The following is an 18062-nucleotide window of genomic DNA, read 5'->3' as shown; positions in this document are numbered from 1 at the left end:
TTATTTTCTTTATTTATTTCACCTTTATTTAACCAGGTAGGCCAGTTGAGAACACGTTCTCATTTACAACTGCGACCTGGCCAAGATAAAGCAAAGCAGTTCGACACATACTACAACACAGAGTTACACATGAAAAGTATAAATAAAAATAATATGGTGCAAAGGAGCAAAATAAATAAATAAATAAATAAAATAGGGAAAGAGGTAGTTGTTTGGGCTAAATTATAGGTGGGCTATGTACAGGTGCAGTAATCTGTGAGCTGTTCTGACAGCTGGGGCTTCAAGCTAGTGAGGGAGATAAGTGTTTCCAGTTTCAGAGGTTTTGTAGTTCGTTCCAGTCATTGGCAGCAGAGAACTGGAAGGAGAGGCGGCCAAAGGAAGAATTGGTTTTGGGGGTGACCAGAGAGAAATACCTGCTGGAGCGTGTGCTACAGGTGGGTGATGCTATGGTGACCAGCGAGCTGAGATAAGGGGGGACTTTACAAGCAGGGTCTTGACATGGAGCCATTGGGTTTGGCGACGAGCATGAAGCGAGGGCCAGCCAATGAGAGCGTACAGGTCGCAATGATGGATAGTATATGGGGCTTTGGTGACAAAACGGATGGCACTGTGATAGACTGCATCTAATTTGTTGAATAGGGTATTGGAGGCTATTTTGTAAATGACATCGCCCAAGTCAAGGATTGGAAGGATGGTCAGTTTTACAAGGGTATGTTTGGCAGCATGAGTGAAGGATGCTTTGTTGCGAAATAGGAAGCCAATTCTAGATTTAACTTTGGATTGACGATGTTTGATGTGGGTCTGAAAGGAGACTTTACAGTCGAACCAGACACCTAGTTATTTGTAGTTCTCCACGTATTCTAAGTCAGAGCCGTCCAGAGTAGTGATGTTGGACAGGCGGGCAGGTGCAGGCAGCGATCGGTTGAAGAGCATGCATTTAGTTTTACTTGTATTTAAGAGCAATTGGAGGCCACGGAAGGAGAGTTGTATGGCATTGAAGCTTGCCTGGAGGGTTGTTAACACAGTGTCCAAAGAAGGGCCAGAAGTATACAGAATGGTGTCGTCTGCGTAGAGGTGGATCAGAGACTCACCAGCAGCAAGAGCGACATCATTGATGTATACAGAGAAGAGAGTCGGTCCAATAATTGAACCCTGTGGCACCCCCATAGAGACTGCCAGAGGTCTGGACAGCAGACCCTCCGATTTGACACACTGAACTCTATCAGAGAAGTAGTTGGTGAACCAGGCAAGGCAATCATTTGAGAAACCAAGGCTGTCGAGTCTGCCGATGAGGATGTGGTGATTGACAGAGTCGAAAGCCTTGGCCAGATCAATGAATACGGCTGCACATTAATGTTTCTTATAGAAATTGTTTAGACCTTTAGCGTGGCTGAGGTGCAACCATGACCAGCTCTGAAACCAGATTGCATAGCAGAGAGGGTATGGTGAGATTCTAAATTGTCGGTAATCTGTTTGTTGACTTGGCTTTCGAAGACTTTAGAAAGGCAGGGTAGGATAGATATAGGTCTGTAGCAGTTTGAGTCAAGAGTGTGCCCCCACTTTGAAGAGGGGGATGACCGCAGCTGCTTTCCAAACTTTGGGAATCTCAGACGACACGAAAGAGAAGTTGAACAGGCTAGTAATAGCGGTGGCAACAATTTCGGCAGATAATTTTAGAAAGAAAGGGTCCAGATTGTCTAGCCTGGCTGATTTGTAGAGGTCCAGATTTTGCAGCTCTTTCAGAACATCAGCTGACTGGATTTGGGAGAAGGAGAAATGGGGAAGGCTTGGGCGAGTTGCTGTGGGGGGTGCAGTGCTGTTGACCGGGGTAGGGGTTGACAGGTGGAAAGTATGGCCAGCCGTACAAAAATGCTTATTGAAATTCTCAATTATAGTGGATTTATCCGTGGTGACGGTGTTTCCTATCTTCAGTGCAGTGGGCAGCTGCGAGGAGGTTTTCTTGTTCTCCATGGACTTTACAGTGTCCCAGAACTTTTTTGAGTTAGTGTTGCAGGAAGCAAATTCCTGCTTGAAAAAGCTAGCCTTGGCTTTTCTAACTGCCTGTGTATAATGGTTTCTAGCTTCCCTAAAAGCTGCATATCATGGGGGCTGTTCGATACTAATGCAGAACGCCAGGATGTTTTTGTGTTGGTTAAGGGCAGTCAGGTCTGGGGAGAACCAAGGGCTATATCTGTTCCTGGTTCTAAATTTCTTGAATGGGGCATGCTTATTTAAATGGTTAGGAAGGCATTTAAAAAAATTAAAAACAGGCATCCTCTACTGACGGGATGAGATCAATATCCTTCCAGGATACCCCGGCCAGGTCGATTAGAAAGGCCTGCTCGCTGAAGTGTTTCAGGGAGCGTTTGACAGTGATGAGTGGAGGTCGATTGACTGCTGACCCATTATGGATGCAGGCAATGCGGCAGTGATCGCTGAGATCTTGGTTGAAGACAGCAGGAGAATCCATCCAGGAAGTGGGATTTTTTTATGTGGGTATTTTCAATTGAATACCTATACACTATCTAATGACTTAGGACCCAGATTGCAGTTCCTATGGCTTCCACTGGATGTCAACAGTCTTTAGACATTGACTGGGAGAAGTGTCAAGAATAAGACAGTAATATATTCCATAGTACACTAGAACACAGCAAAACATGAACAACAACAGTCGAAACATAGCTGAGGGCAATTGAGCAAAATATCCACTAGATGACAGCAAATGGACATATCACAACCCTACAGGAAGGGGGAGAAATCCTTATCTTCATTTAAACCAGGGTATTTAGTGGCCTGTAGTTTGTAAATCATTATCTTCATTTAAACCAGGGTATTTAGTGGCCTGTAGGTTGTAAATATATATCTCCATTTAAACCATGGTATTTTGTGGCCTGTAGATTGTAAATCCATATCTCCATTTAAACCAGGGTACTTAGCGGCCTGTAGTTTGTAAATCCATATCTCCATTTAAACCAGGGTACTTAGTGGGCTGTAGTTTGTAAATCCATATCTCCATTTAAACCAGGGTACTTAGTGGCCTGTAGTTTGTAAATCCATATCTCCATTTAAACCAGGGTACTTAGCGGCCTGTAGTTTGTAAATCCAGATCTCAATTTAAACCAGGGTACTTAGTGGCCTGTAGTTTGTAAATCCATATCTTTATTTAAACCAGGGTATTTAGTGGCCTGTAGTTTGTAAATCCATATCTTCATTTAAACCAGGGTATTTAGTGGCCTGTAGTTTGTAAATCCAGATCTCCATTTAAACCAGGGTACTTAGTGGCCTGTAGTTTGTAAATCCATATCTCCATTTAAACCAGGGTACTTAGCGGCCTGTAGTTTGAAAATCCATATCTTCATTTATACCAGGGCACTTAGCGGCCTGTAGTTTGTAAATCCAGATCTCAATTTAAACCAGGGTACTTAGTGGCCTGTAGTTTGTAAATCCATATCTTTATTTAAACCAGGGTACTTAGTGGCCTGTAGTTTGTAAATCCATATCTTCATTTAAACCAGGGTATTTAGTGGCCTGTAGTTTGTAAATCCAGATCTCCATTTAAACCAGGGTACTTAGTGGCCTATAGTTTGTAAATCCATATCTTCATTTAAACCAGGGTACTTAGTGGCCTGTAGTTTGAAAAAATCCACATCTTCATTTAAACCAGGGTATTTAGTGGCCTGTAGTTTGTAAATCCAGATCTCCATTTAAACCAGGGTATTTAGTGGCCTGTAGTTTGTAAATCCATATCTCCATTTAAACCAGGGTACTTAGCGGCCTGTAGTTTGAAAATCCATATCTTCATTTATACCAGGGTACTTAGCGGCCTGTAGTTTGTAAATCCATATCTTCATTTAAACCAGGGTATTTAGTGGCCTGTAGTTTGTAAATCCAGATCTCCATTTAAACCAGGGTACTTAGCGGCCTGTAGTTTGAAAATCCATATCTTCATTTATACCAGGGTACTTAGCGGCCTGTAGTTTGTAAATCCATATCTCCATTTAAACCAGGGTACTTAGTGGCCTGTAGTTTGTAAATCCAAAAACGTTCCCTTTGGTTTAACTGTTTAAGACGGTCCCGTTTTCTAATAGAGGCCGGAACATGATCAATACCCATAGCTTGTAGTGAGGTAGGTTTGCCAAGGTGTAAGGACTTGTAATGCCTCGCCGTGGGGTAGTCTTCGTTGCCTTCTGATGTATCACGAGGCTCTCCCCTTCGCAACAAGTTCTCTCTGTCAAGTCATCCAGCCCTTATAGCGACATCTTTCAGGACCTGAACACTGTTGCCCCGATTCAAGAAGCGATTCTCCAAAAAGGCAAATTTGACACTGTAGTCTGTTTCCTGATCACAAGTTCTGCAGACTCTTTGGAATTGGCCATATGGGATATTCTCTTTTATCCTTTTGGGGTGAAAGCTGTCTGCCCTCAGAATGGTATTCCCATCTGTAGGCTTCCTAAAGATTGATGTGTGCAAACAACCTTTGTCATTTTTACTAATGTCGAGGTCCAATAAATGAATGTTGTCCCTGCTGTACTCCATAGTTAGTTTGATGTGAGGGTTAATGAATGTTATCCTTGCTGTACTCCATAGTTAGTTTGATGTTAGGGTTAATGAGTGTTATTCTTGCTGTACTCCATAGTTAGTTTGATGTTAGGGTTAATGAATGTTTTCCCTGCTGTACTCCATAGTTAGTTTGATGTGAGGGTTAATGAATGTTATCCTTGCTGTACTCCATAGTTAGTTTGATGTTAGGGTTAATGAATGTTATTCTTGCTGTACTCCATAGTTAGTTTGATGTTAGGGTTAATGAATGTTTTCCCTGCTGTACTCCATAGTTAGTTTGATGTGAGGGTTAATGAATGTTATCCTTGCTGTACTCCATAGTTAGTTTGATGTTAGGGTTAATGAATGTTATTCTTGCTGTACTCCATAGTTAGTTTGATGTTAGGGTTAATGCTGTTAAGGTATTGGTGGAAGGAAATAAATTCATCTTCTGAGCCGGACCAAAATGGGCAAACATCATCAATATAGTGTTCCAAACATATAATCTGGTCAAAGAAATGGTTATTAGAAGGATCCAAAATGAAGTCATTTTCCCATTTACCCAAGTACATACCAGTGTAGAAAGGGCTGTAGCTCCCCTGGCACATCCTTTGACCTGTTTAAAACGGTCCTGAAAGGTTAAATATGTTATGATTAAGAGTCCATTCAGTCAGTGAGACAATGAATTCAGTAGGAGGCATCTCAGTTTCAGGTCGGGTTCTCAAGAAATGGTGCATAGCTGCCAAACCTTGTTCATGCTCAGTGGTGGTGTATAGAGACTCCACGTCCATGGGGACTAAAAGGAAGCTGTACCTATATTGTTCAACTCCTTCATTTTGTTCAACACGTCTGTGGTGTCTTGAAGATGGGCTGGGAGTGACGTCAGACAAGGCTTAAAGTAATCAATGTACTTAGAGATGGGTTCTGTCAGACTTTCATTACCACTAATGACTGGTCTGCTGGGGGATTTTCAGGATTCTTGTGGACCTTTGGAAGAAGATAAAGAGACGCCATACGCGGACTGCCATTGAAAAGACATGTGAACTCCTTGTCTGAAATGTAGCCATTCTCCTTGGCTTCTGTGAGGATCCCTTTCAATTCAGTGTTTAGTTCCTCTGAAGGGTTGAAGGTAAGAGATTGGTAGAATTCATCATTGTCCAATTGACGGTAGGCTTCTGTCACATATCTGTCTTTACTCCACACTACTGTAGCGCCACCTTTGTCTGCTTTTTTAACCACATTTTTGGACAATGATTCAACTGCATCTCTAACTGTCTTAGAAAGATTACGTTGTGTTTGGTTGGAGTCAATTTTACCCTTAAACAGATTCTCCACATCAAAATGCACTTTCTTGGCAATGTATTCAGTGGACGATGGGACAAAAAGTGGACTTGGGCTTAAAAGGTGTATTTGAGGGAACAGAAACTGCCTCACCTGAGACACTGGCGTCTGGAGTTGGACAGATGTTTTGCTTGTACCAGGCCTTCAGATGGAGATTCCTGTAGAAACAAAATAAGTCAATCTTTGTATTAAATTCATTAGTTGAATATGTGGGGGCAAAGGACAGTCCTTTAGACAATACCCTTATACAATCATCAGAAAGGGGTTCTCCAGAAATGTTGATCACAGCCTTGTTCTGGTCCTGCTCCGTGTGGTTGGAGTCTTGATTTCTTCCTCCCCCTCCGAGTTGGCTCTTCCGCGTCCTGTTGTTGTGGAACCTGCGTGCCTCCTCTTCCTGATCTAAATAATATGAGGAGCCTCTGAGCGTCTGGGCGATCCTCATCGTCACTGCTTGTGAAGTTGAAAGAAACAGATCTAGGCTTCCTTCTCTGCAGATGTGATTCTGAATAATTGCGTGTTGGTTTTCTCCAGGCAAAGACCTTGCCATCTCTATAGTCTACATCTCTTGTAAATTTTCTTAGCTTCAATGTCAGAGTGAAAGTGTCTACTTTCTCTTTCAAGAACATTGTTCTTTGTTAGAATTGTCACTGTGTTCTGTGATTTTCCTTTTTACTTCTTCAATTTCTGTTTGGACTACTTGTCTGTCCTTTCTAGATTCTTCTATTAGAAGTAGCATTAGGTCAAAAGAACACTTGTTGAGAATAGCCTCCCACTTATCTCTAAATTCAGTTTTACCTTGTGCTCCATTAGCTGGAAACTTCATAATACGGAGTCCTCTGGGGATTCTTTCCTCCAGTAGCCAGACAAGGTGATAGAATTGAGGTCAAGTTTGGTATCTTTCTCCATAAGGTGTTGCAAGTCTCTGTACGCCTTGTTTAAGTCCATTCCAGTATTCTCTGTGTCTGTCATCTCATCTAGAGGAAGTGGTAAGAATCCTTTGGCCCTCTTCATGGGAATAAAGATTGTATTATTTCTTTTTTTGTAACGACAAAAACCACAAAAAAAACAGACGAAAGCCATGCAGCCAAAACGCGTAGTTTAAAAAAACCCGTTGTTTTTATTGAACATGCCATACTAATAAAGGTATTTTAATGAATTATATGAAGAGTGCCTTGGTCCTCCTTTCTTTCTGATGATCAATTCACCCCTTTTACCAAAGAGCACCTATTATCTACCAAAATGTACTATTGTGTACCTTAGAAGCGCTTCCCTTCCTCCTCTTTCTACTAGTCTTTAGACATTGTTTCAGTTCGGAAGTGGGCAGCAATCCCTTTCTCAATAGCAAGGCTATGCTCACTGAGTCTGTACATAGTCAAAGCTTTCCTTAAGTTTGGGTCAGTCACAGAGGTCAGGTATTCTGCCACTGTGTACTCTCTGTTTAGGGCCAAATAGCATTATAGTTTTCTCTGTTTTTTTGTTCATTCTTTCCAATGTGTCAAGTAATTATGAAAAAAAATTCTCAAGATTTTGATCATTAGCGGGTATCTGCCTAATTCTGCTCTGTATGCATTACTGGTTATTCTACGTAGTACACAGAGGATATTTTTGAGTTTAGAGGATACTAAATGAGTTCGTCCCATTTAGTGAATTCTTGTTTGGTGAGCGGACCCCAGACCTCACAACCATAAAGGGCAATGGGTTCTATGACTGATTCAAGTATTTTTTGCCAGATCCTAATTGGTATGTCGACTTTTATGTTCCATTTGATGGCATAGATGGTCCTTCTTGCCTTGTCTCTCAGCTCATTCACAGCTTTGCAGAAGTTACCTGTGGCGCTGATGTTTAGGCCGAGGTATGTATAGTTTTATGTTTGCTCTAGGGCAACAGTGTCTAGGTGGAATTTGTATTTGTGGTCCTGGCAACGGGACCTTTTTTGGAACACCATTCTTTTGGTCTTACTGAGATTTACTGTCAGGGCCCAGGTCTGGCAGAATCTGTGCAGAAGATCTAGGTGCTGCTGTAGGCCCTCCTTGGTTGGTGACAGCAGCACCAGATCATCAGCGAACAGTAGACGTTTGACTTCTAGTAGGGTGAGGCCGGGTGCTGCAGACTGTTCTCGTGCCCTCGCCAATTTGTTTATTTATATGTTGAAGAATGTGGGGCTTAAACTGCATTCCTGTCTCACCCCATGGCGCCGTGGAAGAAAAGTGAGTTTTTGCCAATTTTTAAAGCACATATGTTTGTGTATATGGTTTTTATAATGTCTTGTGTTTTTCCCCCAACACCACCTTCCATCAATTTGTATAGTAGACCCTCATGCCAAATTGAGTCAAAGGCTTTTTTGAAATTAACAAAGCATGAGAAGACTTGCCTTTGTTTTGTTTGTTTGTCAATTAGGGAGTGCAGGGTGAATACATGGTCTGTCGTGTGGTAATTTGTTAAAAACCCAATTTGACATTTGCTAAGTATTGTTTTCTATCTCTGTCTCTTGTTCACTGTCTCTCTCTCGCTTTCTGTGTTGAGATTGCTTCCTCAATCTCTGTCTCTCTTGCTCCCTCGCTCTCTGTCGCTCACTCTCCCTGTCTCTCTCTCTCTCTTTCTCTCCAGTTGTTTTTCCTGGGTCAGCAGTAGTAGATGAAAGAGGGAGCATGAAAGAATGTGTCTTATCTTGGCAGATGACCTCAAGGCTTCTCTTCTGTTTTCCACCTACTCTTTCTCTTCTATTCTCCTCCCACATCTCCCATTCTCCTGCTTTCTCTTCTATTCACCTCCCACATCTCCCATTCTCCTGCTTTCTCTTCTATTCACCTCCCACATCTCCCATTCTCCTGCTTTCTCTTCTATTCACCTCCCACATCTCCCATTCTCCTGCGTTCTCTTCTATTCACCTCCCACATCTCCCATTCTCCTGCGTTCTCTTCTATTCACCTCCCACATCTCCCATTCTACTGCTTTCTCTTCTATTCACCTCCCACATCTCCCATTCTCCTGCTTTCTCTTCTATTCACCTCCCACATCTCCCATTCTCCTGCTCTTCTATTCACCTCCCACAGCTCCCATTCTCCTGCTTTCTCTTCTCCTACTCACCTGAAAATCCCTCACACTGTACAGCACCCCCCCCTCCCCAACATCCTATTAAATTCTGCTCTTCCCACAAGAGGAGAGAGATGAGAGGAGGGGAGGGAGGAGAGGGGAGGAGGAATGAGAGGAGAGGACGGATGAGATGAGAGGTGAGAGGAGAGAGGAGAGGAAAGAGGGGAGGGATGAGGAGAGAGGAGGGTAGGGAGGGAGGGAGGTGAGAGGGGAGGGATGAGGAGGAAGGAGACATGAGGGGAGGGGAACGAGAGAGGAGGGGAGGGAGGAGGGAAGGGATGAGAGGAGAGGAGGGAGAAGGGTTGAGAGAGGGATGAGAGGAGGGGAGGGATAAGAGAAGGGGAGGTTGAGGGATGAGATGAAGGAAAGGATGAGAGGAGAGAGGAGGGGAGGGAGGAGAGAGGAGGGATGAAAGGAGGGGAGGGATGAGTGAAGGGGAGAGAAGAGGTAGAGGGCTGAGAGGAGAGGATCCTCATTAAAAACCTGGCCCAGTGCCACACAGTACACTACATAACACTCAGGTTATATTTAAACTGAACACACATAATAACAGTATTTCTGATGTGATTATGGTGATCATTGATGTTATTATGGTGATCGTTGATGTTATTGATGTGATTATGGTGATCGTTGATGTTAGTGATGTGATTATGGTGATCGTTGATGTTAGTGATGTGATTATGGTGATCATGCTAATCTTATTTAAGCAGTGGAATGTTGCTGCTGACAGCAGCTCATTAGACGGATTAGGTGGGTAATATGTAAATATATATACTGTACGAGGGACACAGAAATACACTGAGTGTACAAAACATTATGAACACCTGTTCTGAATGGACAAAACAAAATATTTAAGTGCCTTTGAACGGGCTGTGGTAGTAGATGCGCACCGGTTTGTGTCAAGAACTACAGTGCTGCTTGGTTTTTCACGGTTTCCTGTGTGTATCAAGAATGGTCCACCACCCAAATGACATCCAGACAACTTGACACAACTGTGGGAAGCATTAGAGTCAACATGGACCAGCATCCTTGTGGAAGGCTTTCAACACCTTGTAGAGTCCATTCCCCGATGAGTATCTGTTGATGTTTTTTACACTCAGTGTATATACTCATTGTAGATCCTTAGGGGATATACTGTATGGCTGGATTAAGGTGTTGGACTGAATAGAGAGGATAGGGCTACAGCTGGAAGACGTGATGGAAAGTTAGGTCTCTACAACGTAAGCTGAATAAAGGTAAAAAATACATACAAAAATACCACGTACACTACTTATTTACAGCAGGAGACTCAGGACACTATTAAACTGTAAACCTGTTAAGGATCCGCCCATTTTTCTCAATTTCTCCCAAAATGACATTCCTAAATCTAACTGCCTGGACCTGAAACAAGGATATGCATATTCTTGGTACCATTTGAAGGGAAACACTTTGAATTTTGTGGAATTGTGAAAAGAATGTAGGGGAATATAACACAATAGATCTGGTAAAAGATAATACAAAGAAAAAACCAACCATTCTTTTGTATTTTTTTTGTACCTTCATCTTTGAAATGCAAGAGAAAGGCCATAATGTATTATTCCAGCCCAGGTGCAATTGAGATGTTGGCCACTAGATGGCAGCAGTATATGTGCAACGTTTTAGACTGATCGAATGAACGATTGCATTTCTGTTCAAAATGTTGTGTCAAAACTGCCCAAATGTGCCTAATTTGTTTATGAATAATTTTTCATGTTCAAAACTGTGCACTCTCCTCAAACAATAGCATGGTATTATTTCACTGTAATAGCTACCGTAAATTGGACAGTGCAGTTAGATTAACAATAATTTAAGCTTTCTGCCAATATCAGATATGTCTCTGTCCTGGGAAATGTTCTTGTTACTTACAACCTTATGCTAATCGCATTAGCCTACGTTAGCTCAACCGTCCAATGGAAGGGACACCGATCCCGAATAAGTTTGAACTATTAAACAGTTTTTTTTGCTGTTTCATTTATGACCATATAAAACAAGAACATTCAATATATTTAAGTATTTCTTTTTTAAGACAGTGTTCAATGGCCCAACATTGTTTGTTGATCTTCTTCTTTGTTAATTTCCTGACCATCAGTGTAGTGGGATTATATTGGTATGTACATGTCCCCTTATTCTTAACTTCTCAGGTGTGTGAAAGAGATCTTGCCACGAGGGGTTTCTGAGTAAAATGCAAATGTCTCGTTTAGTGAATGTTTGACTTCCAGACAGTCGTAACTGAGAGCCGATGCAGAAATATGAGATGAGAGACAAATTGTACAACCAGACAGCAGCCAGGCTAACCACAAGAAAAAAAAGGGGGAAACTCAACATCCCATCCTTATACAGCACCTGCCAGGCCCTGCTGGTTGCTAGGCAACAACTCTCCTCTTCTTCTCTTTGGTCTGATGCCCGTCTGCTCTCTTTAATCTGCCATTAAAAACTCAATGTGGCGTTCTGCTGAGCACAGGGCTTTCAGTACCTCAGGGAAAGGCACAGTGTTACCGTGCTGAGACGAGAGAGAGGAGTGATGTTAGAGCTATGTGAGTGTGCAGATGTGGATCTGAGCGGTAGACAGGTTAGCAGCTGGCCCTAACTGGGATGGCCTTAATTGCCAGAGAAAATCAGCCATTAAATTATACAAAAGCAATGTCAGTGTAAAAAGCGGGGAAGATATGGACCAGACCTTTACCAGAGGTTTTTGGAAAGAGACATCCGTCCTCCTGAATGGCCCTTTGACTAACACAGCAGCATGGTCTGCTGTTCTGGCTCTGTCTGGGTAAAATGTTGACAGGAAGTGGTTGTGTATTCAAATTTCGTTTAGCTGCTTTTTCATGGTTGAGAAAAGGAGCAGACACTGTACATTATTATACATCTAGATATAACAGATACTGTATATTATTATACATCTAGATATAACAGATACTGTATATTATTAAACATCCAGACAGATACTGTATAATATTATACATCTAGATATAACAGATACTGTATATTATTATACATCTAGATATAACAGATACTGTATATTATTATACATCTAGATAGAACAGATACTGTATATTATTATAGAGCCAGATATAACAGATACTGTATATTATTATAGAGCCAGATATAACAGATACTGTATATTATTATAGAGCCAGATATAACAGATACTGTATATTATTATAGAGCCAGATATAACAGATACTGTATATTATTATAGAGCCAGATATAACAGATACTGTATATTATTATACATCTAGATAGAACAGATACTGTATATTATTATAGAGCCAGATATAACAGATACTGTATATTATTATAGAGCCAGATATAACAGATACTGTATATTATTATAGAGCCAGATATAACAGATACTGTATATTATTATACATCTAGATAGAACAGATACTGTATATTATTATAGAGCCAGACATAACAGATACTGTATATTATTATACATCTAGATAGAACAGATACTGTGTATTATTATAGAGCCAGACATAACAGATACTGTATATTATTATAGAGCCAGATAGAACTGTCAGGCATATGTGTATAGGAGGCAGGGAAGTCAGGCGCAGGAGAGTCAAACTGAGTGTAAAATGGAGTCTTTTAATAAAGTCCAATTAACATGCTCCATAACACTAAATAGACAAATTAATATAAATAAATATGGGTACGAAGACCCGTCGCGCACCTATACAAAAACACTACACTGACGATAAACAATCTCTGACAAAGACATGAGGGGAAACAGAGGGTTAAATACATAACAGGTAATGAATGGGATTGAAAACAGGTGTGTGGGAAGACAAGACAAAACCAATGGAAAATGAAAATGGATCAATGATGGCTAGAAGACCGGTGACGTCCAACGCCGAACACCGCCCGAACAAGGAGAGGCAACGATTTCGGCAGAAGTCGTGACAATAACAGATATTGTATATTATTATACATCTAGATATAACAGATACTGTATATTGTTATACATCTAGATATAACAGATACTGTACATTATTATACATCTAGATATAACAGATACTGTCTATTGTTATACATCTAGACATAACAGATACTGTATATTATACATCTAGACAGATACTGTATACTATTATACATCTAGATATAACAGATACTGTATATTATTATACATCTAGATATAACAGATACTGTATATTATTATACATCCAGACAGATACTGTATATTATTAAACATTTTGTCACGACAACGATGTCTCTCCTTGTTCGGGCAGTGTTCTGTGGTCGACGTCGCCGGTCTTCCAGCCATCGCCGATCCATTTTTCATTTTCCATTTGTTTTGTCTTGTTTTCCCACACACCTGGTTCTAATTTCCCTCATTATGTGTTATGCATTCCCCCATGTCTTTGTGTGGTATTGTTTATCTGTTTGTATGTATGCACACGTCAGGTTGGTTGCGTTGGGTTATGTTAAACCCATGTTTGTATTTTCGTGTTAGTTTTTGCCGTGCACTTTTGGTTCGCCAAATGAAAGGCTCCGTTTTGCCACCAAATATCTGCTCTCCTGTGCCTGACTTCCGACAGTCCTTCACGCATACCTTGATACATCTAGACATGACAGATATTGTGTATTATTAAACATCCAGACAGATACTGTACATTATTATACATCTAGATATAACAGATACTGTATATTATTATACATCTAGATATAACAGATACTGTATATTATTATACATCTAGATATAACAGATACTGTATATTATTATACATCTAGATATAACAGATACTGTATATTATTATACATCTAGACATAACAGATACTGTATATTATACATCTAGACAGATACTGTATACTATTATACATCTAGATATAACAGATACTGTATATTATTATACATCTAGATATAACAGATACTGTATATTATTATACATCTAGATATAACAGATACTGTATATTATTATACATCTAGATATAACAGATACTGTATATTATTATACATCTAGATATAACAGATACTGTATATTATTATACATCTAGATATAACAGATACTGTATATTATTATACATCTAGATATAACAGATACTGTATATTATTATACATCTAGATATAACAGATACTGTACATTATTATACATCTAGATATAACAGATACTGTATATTATTAAACATCCAGACAGATACTGTACATTATTATACATCTAGATATAACAGATACTGTATATTATTATACATCTAGATATAACAGATACTGTACATTATTATACATCTAGATATAACAGATACTGTACATTATTAAACATCTAGACAGATACTGTACATTATTATACATCTAGATATAACAGATACTGTATATTGTTATACATCTAGATATAACAGATACTGTATATTATTATACATCTAGACAGATACTGTATATTATTATACATCTAGATATAACAGATACTGTATATTATTATATATCTAGATATAACAGATACTGTATATTATTATACATCTAGATATAACAGATACTGTACATTATTATACATCTAGATAGAACAGATACTGTATATTATTATACATCTAGATAGAACAGATACTGTATATTATTATACATCTAGATATAACAGATACTGTACATTATTATACATCTAGATATAACAGATACTGTCTATTATTATATATCTAGACAGATACTGTACATTATTATACATCTAGATATAACAGATACTGTATATTATTATACATCTAGATATAACAGATACTGTATATTATTATACATCTAGATATAACAGATACTGTATATTATTAAACATCCAGACAGATACTGTATATTATTATACATCTAGATATAACAGATACTGTACATTATTATACATCTAGATATAACAGATACTGTCTATTATTATATATCTAGACAGATACTGTACATTATTATACATCTAGATATAACAGATACTGTATATTATTATACATCTAGATATAACAGATACTGTATATTATTATACATCTAGATATAACAGATACTGTATATTATTAAACATCCAGACAGATACTGTATATTATTATACATCTAGATATAACAGATACTGTCTATTATTATACATCTAGATAGAACAGATACTGTATATTATTATACATCTAGATATAACAGATACTGTATATTATTATACATCTAGATATAACAGATACTGTATATTATTATACATCTAGATATAACAGATACTGTACATTATTATACATCTAGATAGAACAGATACTGTATATTATTATACATCTAGATAGAACAGATACTGTATATTATTATACATCTAGACAGATACTGTATATTATTATACATCTAGATAGAACAGATACTGTACATTATTATACATCTAGATATAACAGATACTGTACATTATTATACATCTAGATAGAACAGATACTGTATATTATTATACATCTAGATAGAACAGATACTGTATATTATTAAACATCTAGACATAACAGATACTGTACATTATTATACATCTAGATATAACAGATACTGTATATTATTATACATCTAGATATAACAGATACTGTATATTATTATACATCTAGATAGAACAGATACTGTACATTATTATACATCTAGATATAACAGATACTGTCTATTATTATATATCTAGACAGATACTGTATATTATTATACATCTAGATATAACAGATACTGTATATTATTATACATCTAGATAGAACAGATACTGTATATTATTATACATCTAGATAGAACAGATACTGTATATTATTATACATCTAGATAGAACAGATACTGTATATTATTAAACATCTAGATATAACAGATACTGTATATTATTATATATCTAGACAGATACTGTATATTATTATACATCTAGATATAACAGATACTGTATATTATTAAACATCCAGACAGATACTGTACATTATTATACATCTAGATATAACAGATACTGTATATTATTATACATCTAGATATAACAGATACTGTACATTATTATACATCTAGATATAACAGATACTGTACATTATTAAACATCTAGACAGATACTGTACATTATTATACATCTAGATATAACAGATACTGTATATTGTTATACATCTAGATATAACAGATACTGTATATTATTATACATCTAGACAGATACTGTATATTATTATACATCTAGATATAACAGATACTGTACATTATTATACATCTAGATAGAACAGATACTGTATATTATTATACATCTAGATATAACAGATACTGTATATTATTATACATCTAGATAGAACAGATACTGTATATTATTATACATCTAGATATAACAGATACTGTACATTATTATACATCTAGATATAACAGATACTGTCTATTATTATATATCTAGACAGATACTGTACATTATTATACATCTAGATATAACAGATACTGTATATTATTATACATCTAGATATAACAGATACTGTATATTATTATACATCTAGATATAACAGATACTGTATATTATTAAACATCCAGACAGATACTGTATATTATTATACATCTAGATATAACAGATACTGTCTATTATTATACATCTAGATATAACAGATACTGTATATTATTATACATCTAGATATAACAGATACTGTATATTATTATACATCTAGATATAACAGATACTGTATATTATTATACATCTAGATATAACAGATACTGTATATTATTAAACATCCAGACAGATACTGTATATTATTATACATCTAGATAGAACAGATACTGTATATTATTATACATCTAGATATAACAGATACTGTATATTATTATACATCTAGATATAACAGATACTGTATATTATTATACATCTAGATATAACAGATACTGTATATTGTTATATATCTAGATATAACAGATACTGTATATTATTATACATCTAGATATAACAGATACTGTACATTATTATACATCTAGATAGAACAGATACTGTATATTATTATACATCTAGATAGAACAGATACTGTATATTATTATACATCTAGACAGATACTGTATATTATTATACATCTAGATAGAACAGATACTGTACATTATTATACATCTAGATATAACAGATACTGTACATTATTATACATCTAGATAGAACAGATACTGTATATTATTATACATCTAGATAGAACAGATACTGTATATTATTAAACATCTAGACATAACAGATACTGTACATTATTATACATCTAGATATAACAGATACTGTATATTATTATACATCTAGATATAACAGATACTGTATATTATTATACATCTAGATAGAACAGATACTGTACATTATTATACATCTAGATATAACAGATACTGTCTATTATTATATATCTAGACAGATACTGTATATTATTATACATCTAGATATAACAGATACTGTATATTATTATACATCTAGATAGAACAGATACTGTATATTATTATACATCTAGATAGAACAGATACTGTATATTATTATACATCTAGATAGAACAGATACTGTATATTATTAAACATCTAGATATAACAGATACTGTATATTATTATATATCTAGACAGATACTGTATATTATTATACATCTAGATATAACAGATACTGTATATTATTATACATCTAGATAGAACAGATACTGTATATTATTAAACATCTAGACATAACAGATACTGTACATTATTATACATCTAGATATAACAGATACTGTATATTATTATACATCTAGATATAACAGATACTGTATATTATTATACATCTAGATAGAACAGATACTGTACATTATTATACATCTAGATATAACAGATACTGTCTATTATTATATATCTAGACAGATACTGTATATTATTATACATCTAGATATAACAGATACTGTATATTATTATACATCTAGATAGAACAGATACTGTATATTATTATACATCTAGATATAACAGATACTGTATATTATTAAACATCTAGATATAACAGATACTGTATATTATTATACATCTAGATAGAACAGATACTGTACATTATTATACATCTAGATAGAACAGATACTGTACATTATTATACATCTAGATAGAACAGATACTGTACATTATTATACATCTTGATATAACAGATACTGTCTATTGTTATACATCTAGACATAACAGATACTGTTTATTATTA

This window comes from Oncorhynchus masou, chromosome 32, assembly GCF_036934945.1.
Source record: "Oncorhynchus masou masou isolate Uvic2021 chromosome 32, UVic_Omas_1.1, whole genome shotgun sequence".
In the NCBI taxonomy this organism is placed as follows: Eukaryota; Metazoa; Chordata; class Actinopteri; order Salmoniformes; family Salmonidae; genus Oncorhynchus; species Oncorhynchus masou.
The sequence above is the reverse complement of the archived record's forward strand: the minus strand, read 5'-3'. Positions refer to the sequence as shown.